The sequence below is a fragment of the Vanessa cardui genome, chromosome 8 (assembly GCF_905220365.1).
Source record: "Vanessa cardui chromosome 8, ilVanCard2.1, whole genome shotgun sequence".
Lineage (NCBI taxonomy): Eukaryota > Metazoa > Arthropoda > Insecta > Lepidoptera > Nymphalidae > Vanessa > Vanessa cardui.
This window is the reverse complement of record NC_061130.1, coordinates 9,208,266-9,220,530: the sequence shown is the minus strand read 5'-3', so window position 1 is coordinate 9,220,530 and position 12,265 is coordinate 9,208,266.

Here is a 12,265-nt window from a genome sequence, read left to right as displayed (position 1 = left end):
GTAAGTTAAACTTTTGAAAGATTTTTTTAAAAATATTTTGTCGTACCCACACCGAGTCAGTGTTGTACAAGTAGTAAACGAATGTTTCGATAACAAGTCCCCATGAGACCGACCCTTGTACCGCCATAATTTTTGATCATTTTTCTCGGTGATAACGCATGATAAGTCTGGGGAAGACCGTTTGTAATGAAATTTTGCTTGTATAATTTTATTTTATCGAGACTAAAATTATCTTAAATATATTAAATATTTGTTACATGAAATTCCCTTCATATTTGCTGTACTGCATAAACTTTGCCGAATGTAAAAAAAAGGAGAATCTGAAAACCTTTCATTGGTTTGACTGTACTTAAGTAAGTTAATATTTAATATAATTGCAACTTACAATATTGTTACCAAATAAAAACCAGTTTGAATTTAAACCGTGTTTTTTCTTAAATCTATTTTTATTACAATCATTACATCATTTTCAAGTGATGGAAAGGGGATCATTATTTGGTGTCTATAATTATTTGTCAAAGAGCTTTTGATCTTTAGAGCAGCGGACTCTAATTACGACATCCGAGGACCCATTAAATAACAGTTATGAATATAAATTGGAGTTCCTGAAAATATTTTTACTTTTGCTAATATTATGTTATTTTTCAATGCTAACAGCGATAGACGCAGAGATGAACGAAAAACCGACTGATTTGTTAATGGTAATTTCTATGAATGCCAGCAAATAAAACTCTGACTGGCAGACTTACAACAAAAACTAAAGCAGACAGGTCTAAAAGAGAGTTTTTTTACCGTAATTTCTTACATAAATATTATATTATATTACTGAAACGGAAGAATAACATATTGAAATATCTTACCTCAACAGAAAAGCATAGAATATTTTCTGTATTAAAAATACGTATTTTGATTCCAACATTAGAAAGTATCGTTGAATTATTAAGGTATACTTTTAATTTTTATTAAAACTAACTGTTTTAACAAAAATAAAAATAAATTAAATTGCGAACAACTATTGAAAGGAAGGTCGGAAAGGTCAATGTCATTTTATTATTCGCGTATATCTAGTGACAGATGTCGTTTGCGCGGGTAAAAGAAAAAAAACGTGCAGTTATTGTTCTTTGTTTGAATGGATATACAATTAAACGATAGTAGAGATAGTATAGTGATGTACCTACTAAATTGAACAGTTGGGTTTTCTCTGCTTCATATTTGTACATTCCGAATAGATATCATTTTTAGAGTAACAAATAATGAAACAGAATAAAACTAATAACTAACCTACCGTAACGCCGACCTAACTCTTTTTGAGGGTAGTCGTCAGTACTTTACGGCCCGTCTGTCAACTAATTATTTATTCAGTGGTACCAAAAATAAATGGAATTAGTTTCAGGTGAATGAAATATGGGCCCAAAAAGATAACGGTAATATATGTATTTTGTGGAACACATGCAAAATCAGTGAAACTCTGTGAAAAGTCAAATAATCAACATATACTGTGTCTTTTTTCAACGTTATAAGTAGTATTATAATTATTTATTTAAATATAAAAACATGTTACAAATGATTTGAAAAACGACTATATCTATTAAAGTTCTACTTCTTAGGTTTAAAAAAGATGAGTGATTTTTATAAATCACGCGTACGAGGTGACACGGAAACTCTATGGTGAATTTCGCTAGGAGAAGGTCGCTGAGGTACCAATTAAGTGTTAATTCGTTCAAAATAAACAAAGGTCACTTATCTTTAAAAAACATTGTAAATATCTTTTTGTTAATTACAATGTTTATTTTATTACAAACTTTCAATATTTAAATTTTTGCGTGTTTTTTTTGTGTATACTAATAGTGGTGAATATCACAATGAAAAATTCCAGTTGTCCTACTAATAATAATAATTTTATAATTAATAAGTAGATTATTATTATTTTATTGTTATATTATATGCACACAGTAACAACATTTTTTTTAATACGCCGTACAAGTAGAACTTTTCAGCTGATAATACCGCTGGAAATACAATAATAATAATACACTACGTTTAAACGCACCACAAACAGTTTCAAATTTAAAAGCTCTATTATCTAAACATACAAATTATTATAAGTTAATCATAATTAAAACATGTAGCTACTTACTTGTAGTACACACTTGTGATTATGATATGATACAATAAAATTTAAAGTAACAAATTATCACATTAGTTTTAATAATTAACTTAAATTAATGTCGGTTAATACCCATAGCTTAAAATACGCGCAATTGGAAAGCAATGGCATTGATCCTGCGCCTGTGCTGAAATGGCCCAGTGTTGAGCTTAGATGGATAGACCCAGTGGATAGAACGAGTGAACGTGAACATCTTAACCGATGATTGCGGGTTCAAACTCAGCCAAGCACCACTATATCTCGTGCTCAGCGGTGAAGGAAAACATCGTGAGGAAACCTGCATGTGTCTAATTTAATATTTTTTAAAAGTTATATGTCGTATAGTGTAGTTTGGGTTTTAATATATATACGCTCTCTTATTATTTAATTAATTATTTTAATGCATAAATGAATATAATGATATCTATATGACATGTTGTATTTGTTTTTAAAAACAGTAATGTAATTATTTACTAAAGACTTACATTAAATTACCGCAGGCGTGACGTTCCATCAAGACACAGCGAAGCAGAGGCGTGGAATTATCTTCAACTTTTCTTCTTAAGTGAAGAGAAAAGCCTAGCAGTGAGACATATAAACATTTCAGTATAAAAATACACTAAAATTTGACTACTTTTACAAATCATCTTGTACAAATTACGATGAAACTTGGATGTACAGGTAGAGAAAAATCCACATATGAAACCGCTTGGTGTAATAAGTACCAAACCTTCTCTTCAAAAGGATATTAATTGTGCCACTTTACTTTATTTAACGTTTAAAAAACAAACAATAATATCAACTACACTTATATGTTGCATATTTTTATGATATTTTACCTTTTTGCCTTAATACTTAAGTTCTCTTAACGAAATATTCATGCAAATTATTTTATTCGTGTAATTCACATGCACATTTAAAAATGTTTAAATGTATTATTCTGATAAATGTATGAAAATAGAACTTTGGGTCGTTCTTCGGATGTGTAACAGGTATTAGCTTTGTATGCGTAAAGACGTCACTTAATTAAAAACTGATTTTAATATTAAAAGTCCATATTTTAATGTTAAAAATCCAACCGATAAATAAGCTAAATAGTGATAGATATGGATAGCTATCCAATCGTTAAACAAATATTTAAAACAAAATTGAGATCGGTGGCTAATACCCTATATTTTAAGTAAAGAATTTAAGTTCAAAAGCTTTTACATTAAAGCTCCAGTCAATTTAAAAATCATTATTAACATTTAAATTTCAGAGAATTATTAATAATTTTTTTCTGTTATGTACTTACTAAGAAATTCAAGTAGAAGGGAACTAATTAAGGTTTTTATAGTTAGGATTGGAGATCAATGTGGAAACTCGACCTCCTTCAAAGCAATTAGCAGACGCAAACACTAGGTGCCCACTCTATCTGTTTGACAACTTGATGAGTACCCTCAGACTGTAAAAATCTTCAATGATACAAGTCTCTTAGTTTCTAAAAAGAGGTCATTTTCTAAAGACTAATTTGTTAAGAAAAAATTAACTAGGAAATTGCTGCTTGACGTGTTTTTTATCATCACTATGAAAATATTAACGGAAAAGGCTATTTAATAGTTTCTCACTATTTGATATAACAAAAAAAGTGTCGTTTTCTATTAATTTCTACTACTACTACTACTCCTTCTACTAATATAAATACATGGTTACATACGGTGCAAGAAAATGGAATGGATTAGATGTTTACTATTACGTATTCAATTTGAAATTATATGTATTCGATTTTAAAATATTACACCGAATTTATTTTTATCTCAAGACGATATTTTTACTTTGGCATGAGTTATTTTATTTATGAATGATCTAACTGTTTACATTAAGGGTTTTTAAGATTATTGTTTTTCTTAGAAATTATTTTAAAAACGGTGGAATATTTATACTATATTATATATACTATTAACATTCACGGCTTTGAAAGTTAGACAGTTGGTTTATATACTGCTCGAATAGTATATTTTGGAACACGTACAGAATTATCATCTAAAATTATCATCAAAAAATTCTGTAATAATATAATGTAAAAAATAAATAAATACAAAATATTTTTAATAAAAAACAGTGATAAAGTTTGAAAAAACACGAGAAATAAAGGCAAAAGTGCAACACCAAGTTTCCGTCTCGGCAAAGTTAATTTAACCTTCTATCGGCAAGGTGTCCGCTTCTATAATAATATTTCGTAAATACTTTTAGCTCCGTAGAGTAATAAATTTAAAACCGCGGAGTAGTTTTCGTTCGATTATTATTGTTGTATAGGGTGTATAATAATTACATTGTGTTTAAAGCACTCTTCTAAATTTTTACGTTTGATAATTATAACGATATCGATGAAATAAAACTGAAAAAAATATAGACAAACTTAATCAGTACGCAACAAAATTTAAGAGGAAAAGAATGTCAGGAACGTTGATTAATAGATTTGAAAGTGAGTGTGCTTGTCTAATTACGATATACAAATGGTAATTTATTTCAAATGAGTTGAACATTTGAACAATCTGAACTATTAAAAACTTTCCATAGATGTATGTATGGGAGAATTTCCAAGAAATTTCAAATGGGAATGCCACTGGACAGAAACGAAGGCAACGGTCATAGATATCCCTAATTCAGATCTACTTTGTAGATATATGTTAGTAATAAGAGTTGAATAATACCTATACCGCATAAATTTATAAGAATTTTTGCAAAGAAAGAACAAAAAATATTTAAATTACATGTGAATCTCAAAGATCAATCAATATCTGTCTATTATTATCTATGTACATTCGAAACATACATATCATGATAGAAGTATATCGGTCGGTATATATGCCGTATATCGGTCTCATTTATTAATACACTAGTTTTTACGCGACGTTTTGCCTACTTGTACAAGGAACGGGTGTTGATTCTCTTATGCTTAAGTGTGGTCCCCAACAACAACAACAACAACATTCCTTTTAAATTTCATAGCTAAGGTCTGAAAGTGTAACAAAGAAACTCACTTTCTAAATGATTGTAACTACTAGTTGACAGCAGCTGGCTTCGCACGACATTAAATAATAAAAACGAGAAAGGATTAACGAATTCAAAAGTCAATAGCCTCTAATCATGTATTTTGTTTATGTATGTGTCGATTAGTCATAATTTCATTTCGAATGTTCTCATGTGATTGACAGACAAAGAATATATAGGTATATATGTAGTAGTTTCGGACACTGCTTAGGCCGTATGTAATGGGAGGGTTGAGGTCGAGATGCAGGTGTTATGTAACAAATCAATCACTGGTGACCCTTCTTTTTTCCGGATTAAAACCAGAACCTACATGTTATTTCCAGAGTACAATTTACAACTGTGCCCAATTTTATTAAGATCCGCTGAAGCGTGGCGCGTTAGTGATAAAAATCGGTGCATGCAAATGTAAAACATTTATGATATTACGTAAATTAGTTATTATTTTTGGTAAGAAAGTATAAATGAGAAAATTATACACACACACAACATAACCGAATGTTGTACGACCCCGAATTTTATTTTTACTGTATGATTTTTAATGGAGTTGTGAATATATTACAAACATTGAATACTAAAAAAACAAACGCAGCCGGAAATTAAATTGTAGAAGAGAAAATGCGTGTAGAAAGTTTTCTGGTAAACTTATTTACATATAACCACTTGCGTTCAAATAAAACCTTACCCTCATGAATGCTGGGACAATCCAAATATGTAACAACATGTGTTGACTTTCCAACGGACCTTCAATTCACTTACGCACCTTGTTAGGAGGTCTATCCTATTTCTTTACCTTATTTTGAAATAACCTTTGAGGTTAACTTATTTAAAGTTTTAAATGTATTTGACTTAAGCGACCGAACCTGTGGACCGAGAAACCTTTAAAGATCAATCTAACCAAATCAAACATCAGAGAACATTCGGAAAATAACGTTGGAATTCACAAGAATATATTTAATAAATAATAGGAATATAGTTAAGTCATGCAGATATTTTTATGCAATAAAATATTTTGAATCGGTATAATATATTTGCTACTGAGGAAAATAGCACATTTGTATTTGCTATCTATTAGATTAAATTTACTAACATAAGAATTGATAACATTAAATGCTTAAATATGAACTAAAACTAGTTACTGTATAAATCTTGACCGCGTGGAATGGTAGCAAGAATTCTGAGATTGGGTGAGATTTGGTCAATGATTTAAACAGATATCACATATTCAATCAAAATGGACAAATAATAAAATAAGGGTAGATTTGAAATTGGAGATACATTGGAAACGAAAGAATTGAAATGAAAGAGAAATCCAGAGGAAAATAAGGATTGTGAAGATCACTCGAAACATAAAAACCGTGGCAGGAAATCCGTCATTAGGGCATAAAGAGAAAGCGATTCGATGTTACGGTTTTTACATATCCCTGTATGAAATCCAGTGGTTCCGCAGCCTCATTCCCATACAAGAGGCGAATGCATTACCCTTTGTAACATTTGAAAGCTTCAGACCCTTGTTTACAGGCGCTCTTGTTGACAGGAATTTGTAAATTTGTTTGAATTTTTCAACTCATTCTATGTATCTAGTTTTTGACGATTTTATTATTTGTGTAATAAGCATTGACCGTATTGTAATCGCTGTCTATACTTTAAACGTAGTGTGAAGTACTTTGATTGTAATTAAATAATATTAGTTACTCTTAATTGATATTAATTTTCCTTTTTTTTACTTTGACACTATGAATCAATGATATTCTAATAAACAGATATGTTATATCCATACTAAACAACAGAAAAAAGGGTGCCGCGCCGTGGACCGTTTATTTTAGATTTTTTTACATTTCGTTAAAAGTAAAAAGGATAGCTTGATAAAAACAATAAGTAAAAGGGATAACTAGATGTTTTAATTACACAAAACGTATTACTACGTAATTATGATGTATTATAACGTATTACTACGTAAAACAACTAAAGGTAAACGTCACAATTAGGACGTTTTCTAGTCTTCACTTTTTGTGCGTTAATAACATATCTGTTTATTTCAACATCATTGCTATGAATTATAATTACTTGTGGTCTATAATGACTATTTTGATTTAATTATATTCATCTGAAACATAAATTACGTCTTGATGCCGTCATACTTCTTTCCCCCGTTATTATTATCATAATAATCAGAAAAATATATTTATCTGCTATATCTTAATATTGATTCATCGGTTATTTAGTTATTATTTTTTGTATCTACATTTTATCTCCTTTTTTTATTTTATACTTGAATAACATAAATATTACGTGGGCCAAGACCATACGTCATAGGCTTATGTATGTTAAATTGACAACGACAATGTGAGGCACTTTCGAGTGAGAAGTGTACTGTTTAGTATGACTACTTTTTGTAGGAGTGCGATAGTGGACTTGGAGATTATTTAAATAGGTCTTGAGTATTTTTCGAGATCACTATTGACGAAATGCTGTGTTTATGTTTTATTTATTATTTATTTATTTATATAACACACTACAAATTTCTTTAACGGTGTCACAAAATCCCTGTCGGGTTTATCCGTACACCGGCATTCATGGAGAGCACTCGGAACTTTTAGTACATAAATATACTACCTATAACACTATAACTACATAAGATTATGAGTAATTGATGTTTGTTTAATTATAATTCATATGTGAGGGTATACGTTAAAAGATTTTTAAATTATGTTAATAATACAATAGATACTTACGATGCACTACTCGGCCGGTCGGCCCATAAAGCCGGTTTTGCGATAATGCATTTGAAAGAAATAACTTGTAAATAGTGCAAATACAGGATGATCCGTTTCCCTTTATGAGATATTATTTTATTTTATTTTATTAGGTACATTAAGTATTATTATTAATATTTAAAAAATATTCTTTAAGTTTCTCCTTTATGTTTTTTGTACTTATTTCATGTTTAAAATCATTAGTAAGATTGTTCAATAATGTTGGAACAAGATATTCTGGGGTTCGCCTACCGTATAGATTGTTAGTACGGGGTACGACAAGTCGTTCGTTCGACACACTACTGGTTACTAATGCACGCTTAATCCTTTTTTGTAAATCCAGATTAAAAAAGTTTTCTAATAGGAGTGTGTACTTATCTTTGTCATGTATTGGTATAATTACCCTTACATAAATTTTTAACTTTATCTGGCACTACGGATTTGAGTAATCGTATTTGGAGTTGGTAAATTTTATTTAATTTGTTTTTTTGATGTTCTTCCGTAACTGCTAAGTCCATACGATATGATAGATTCAGCTAGGGCGTTTAATAGTAATAGGCGAGTTAAATATGGAATTTTGTTTTTTATAATAGAAAATTTTGCTAAAATTGATCTTAATTTTATACACACTTTATCTATATGCTCTGCCCAATTAAAGTGGTCGTCTATAATGAGACCTAAATATTTATGGTTATTAACTATCTCAACTTCCTCACATGTACACGATTTTGTGTTTGAATGTAAACATGAATGATTATGAACAATTAATTTTGGTATAATTGTGCTTCTATTTCGACTGGAACTAATGTACATAAGTTTAGTTTTTGATGCATTAATTACGAGCCCATATACCCGTACCCGTATCATCCATGTCTTCAATTCAATCTCGCCAATCTGCAGATTCGTAACTGGCGCAAAAAACCTGTCATAAAACCTAATTTTTTCAAGGGGGATTATGCAAAAATAAATGAGTATCTATCTAGGATTAATTGGTTCGACATATTAAAAGCAGATTCTATGGTCGGAGTTATCGACACATTTTACGCAATTATAAGAGACGCTATTAAAAATTTCGTTCCAATAGAAACAAAATTCAAGAATAACTTTCCAGTGTGGTACTCGAAGCCATTAATCCATGTAGTAAAAGAAAAGTTACAAAAGCACAAACTTTGGAAAGTGGGGAAAATCCCTCGAGATTACGATGAGTTTGCGATATTAAGGACGAGACAAAAACATCTCCAGAGTAGATGCTATGCTGCATACACTCAACGTATGCAAACCTTCATACTCAAGGACCCTAAACAACTTTTCTCATTTACTAAATCATTGAGAAGCAACGAAAACGAATACCCTACAAAACTTACGCTAGGAGATACTATATACACAGATGAACCTACGATGTGTAGAGGATTCAGTGAGTATTTCGAGAGTGTTTTTATAAAACCTGCTAAAAATTACGACGTAACAAATCAGCCTATATTATCTCAGAACGGATCCATTAGCAAAATCATTATCGAAGAAAAAGAAGTTTACAATTTGCTCAAAACGCTTAGGACTGATAAAGGGCCAGGTAGCGACGGCATTCCACCATTCTTTTTATCCAAGTGTGCTAAAAACCTAGCTAAACCACTTTCAATTATTTTTAACTTTTCTGTTAATGTGTTTTGTACTTTTCCCGACGTATGGAAAGAAGCTCTAATAGTACCAATCCACAAAAGTGGTTCTAAAACAAAAATTGAAAATTACCGACCGATTTCTATCCTGAACGCAATAAGCAAGCTGTTCGAAAAAGTGGTTTACAGACAAATATGCCCCATTATTACAAGGTCCATTCCCTACGAACAACACGGTTTCATGAAGAATCGCTCAACGGTCTCCAATTTGGCCATCTTCACAGACTTTATACTGCAAAGTTTGGATGAAAGGTGCCAAGCAGATGTCATCTACACAGATTTTGAAAAAGCGTTCGACCGCGTAGATCACGTGATATTACTTCATAAACTTAATACTCTTGGGATAAACGGAAACTTGCTTCGATGGTTGACATCTTATATAAAAAATCGTATGCAGGCAGTAGTAACAGGCAGTGCTAGAAGTGATTTTGTATTCATATCATCAGGGGTCCCTCAAGGATCCATTTTGGGGCCCCTTCTATACAATGCATATCTTTATGACATCGGCAATTGTTTCAAACATTCACACTATTTGATGTTCGCTGACGATAAAAAAGTTTACTTTAAAATAAGATCATTCAAGGATTGCCTTAAATTACAAGATGATTTTAATGCCCTGACAAAATACTACGCGAAAAACAGAATTACAGTAAACGTTAAGAAATGTCGTCATATAACCCTGACTCGTAAAAAAACAAAAATTAATTTCGACTACAAAATCAATGACGCGACCATCGCTAAAAATTCCGCCGTTACAGGTCTAGGCATTAAAATTGACACTAAAGTTTCAATGATTGAACATATTGACGCAGTAACAAATAGGGCATATAAACAACTTGGATTTATTAAGCGAGCAACGCAATCATTTAATAATATTGAATGCATAAAAATACTCTACTCTGCATACGTTCGAAGTATCTTGGAATATGCAAGTAGTATATGGTCACCTCTATATAAAAATCATATTCAGAGACTCGAATCTATACAATATAAATTTCTCAAATAATTAGCGTACAAAGATTTTAAAAAATTTGACACTTATGAAGAAGCCTGTATTTATTATAAACTAGATTCGCTAGAGCAAAGATGAAACCAAAAGGATATGCTGTTACTACAAGCAATTTTAACTGGTACGATGGATTGTCCCAGTTTGGTGTCAGCATTCTCTCTAAATGCCTCCTCATTTAGATCGCGTAACCCCCACCCCCCCACCTACTAGTTGTTCCAAAATGTAACTCAAATTATGCAAAAAGCTCTATAAGTGTACGTCTAGCAAGAACATACAACAAATTATTTTCTCATTTAGACCTGTTTCACTTATCCAAAAAACAATTGAGGAATCAAATAACACTATCTTACCGCCAAAAATAGACACGCACACACACACACCCACACGCACACAAACACAAACATATACACACAGAAACACACACACGCATGCACAAACACACATACAAATACCCATACACTTGTGAATATTCTCTTGTCCCAAACGTCAACAACTTTCTTTAAACCTATTTTCTTTTTGTTATCCACTTTGTTAAATATATTATATTAAACACTTTATATTGTAATCTTTGTGGCCATAGTCTTCATGTAATTAAAAAAAACTGTACAAATATAATCTGTATACGCTGTTGATTACAAATAAATAAATAAATAAAATAAATAAACGAGACCTACGTCATGAGACCATTTGGTTATTAAGGTAAAATCAGTTTGTAATTTTAATATAGCCGTATTTAAATCGGTTTCCGCCGCTATAATACACGTGTCATCAGCAAATTGATAAATTTCGCAATGTTTTATTAAGTTAATCACATTCATTGACATACGTGATATAGTATAAGGGACCTAAAACTGAACCCTGCGCCGTTCCTTCTGTGACATTAACTTTGTTGCTATACTCAGTATCGACTTTAACCAAATAAGAACGATTATTTAGGTAGTTTTGACACCATTCCTTTAATGGTCCTCGTATGCCACAATTATCGAGTTTATCAATTAAGATGTCGTGTCTTAATGTATCAAACGCTTTACTATAATCGATGAAGACAATCAATACATGTTTTTTCGCATTTAGGTGTTTGTTTACAGTGTTAGTGAAGTTAGATAACAATTGTGTTGTACTTTTTTTGGGTTGGAATCCATATTGTGTAACATTAATTAAATTTATTGTGTTTTTTATTTCCAGTGACTGTGACTACTGACGTGGTTGTGTGTGTGCACTGCAATGTCAAAAACAACAATAACAACAGCCTGCAAAATTCTCACTGCTGGGCTAATGCCCTCGGCATCGGAAGGTTCGGAACATATTTCACCACGCCGTTCCAATGCGGGTTGGTGGAATACACATGTGGCAGTATTTCTATGAAATTAAACAAATGCAGGTTTTCGCACGACGTTTTCCTTCATCACCAAGCACGAAATGAATTATAAACACAAATTAAGCAGATGAATATAAAGTAGGGCTTGCCTGGTCTTTAACCCACAATCGACGGTTCAAATGCATGCGTTCTAACCAGTGGGCCATCTCTACTCATACTGCAATGTAAATTTTTACATATATTTTTTAAATGTTGTCTACTACTATTATGTCCGGTCTATACTAATTATTGTTATTGTCTTATATCTGTTTGTATTGGTTATATTTTGTAAAT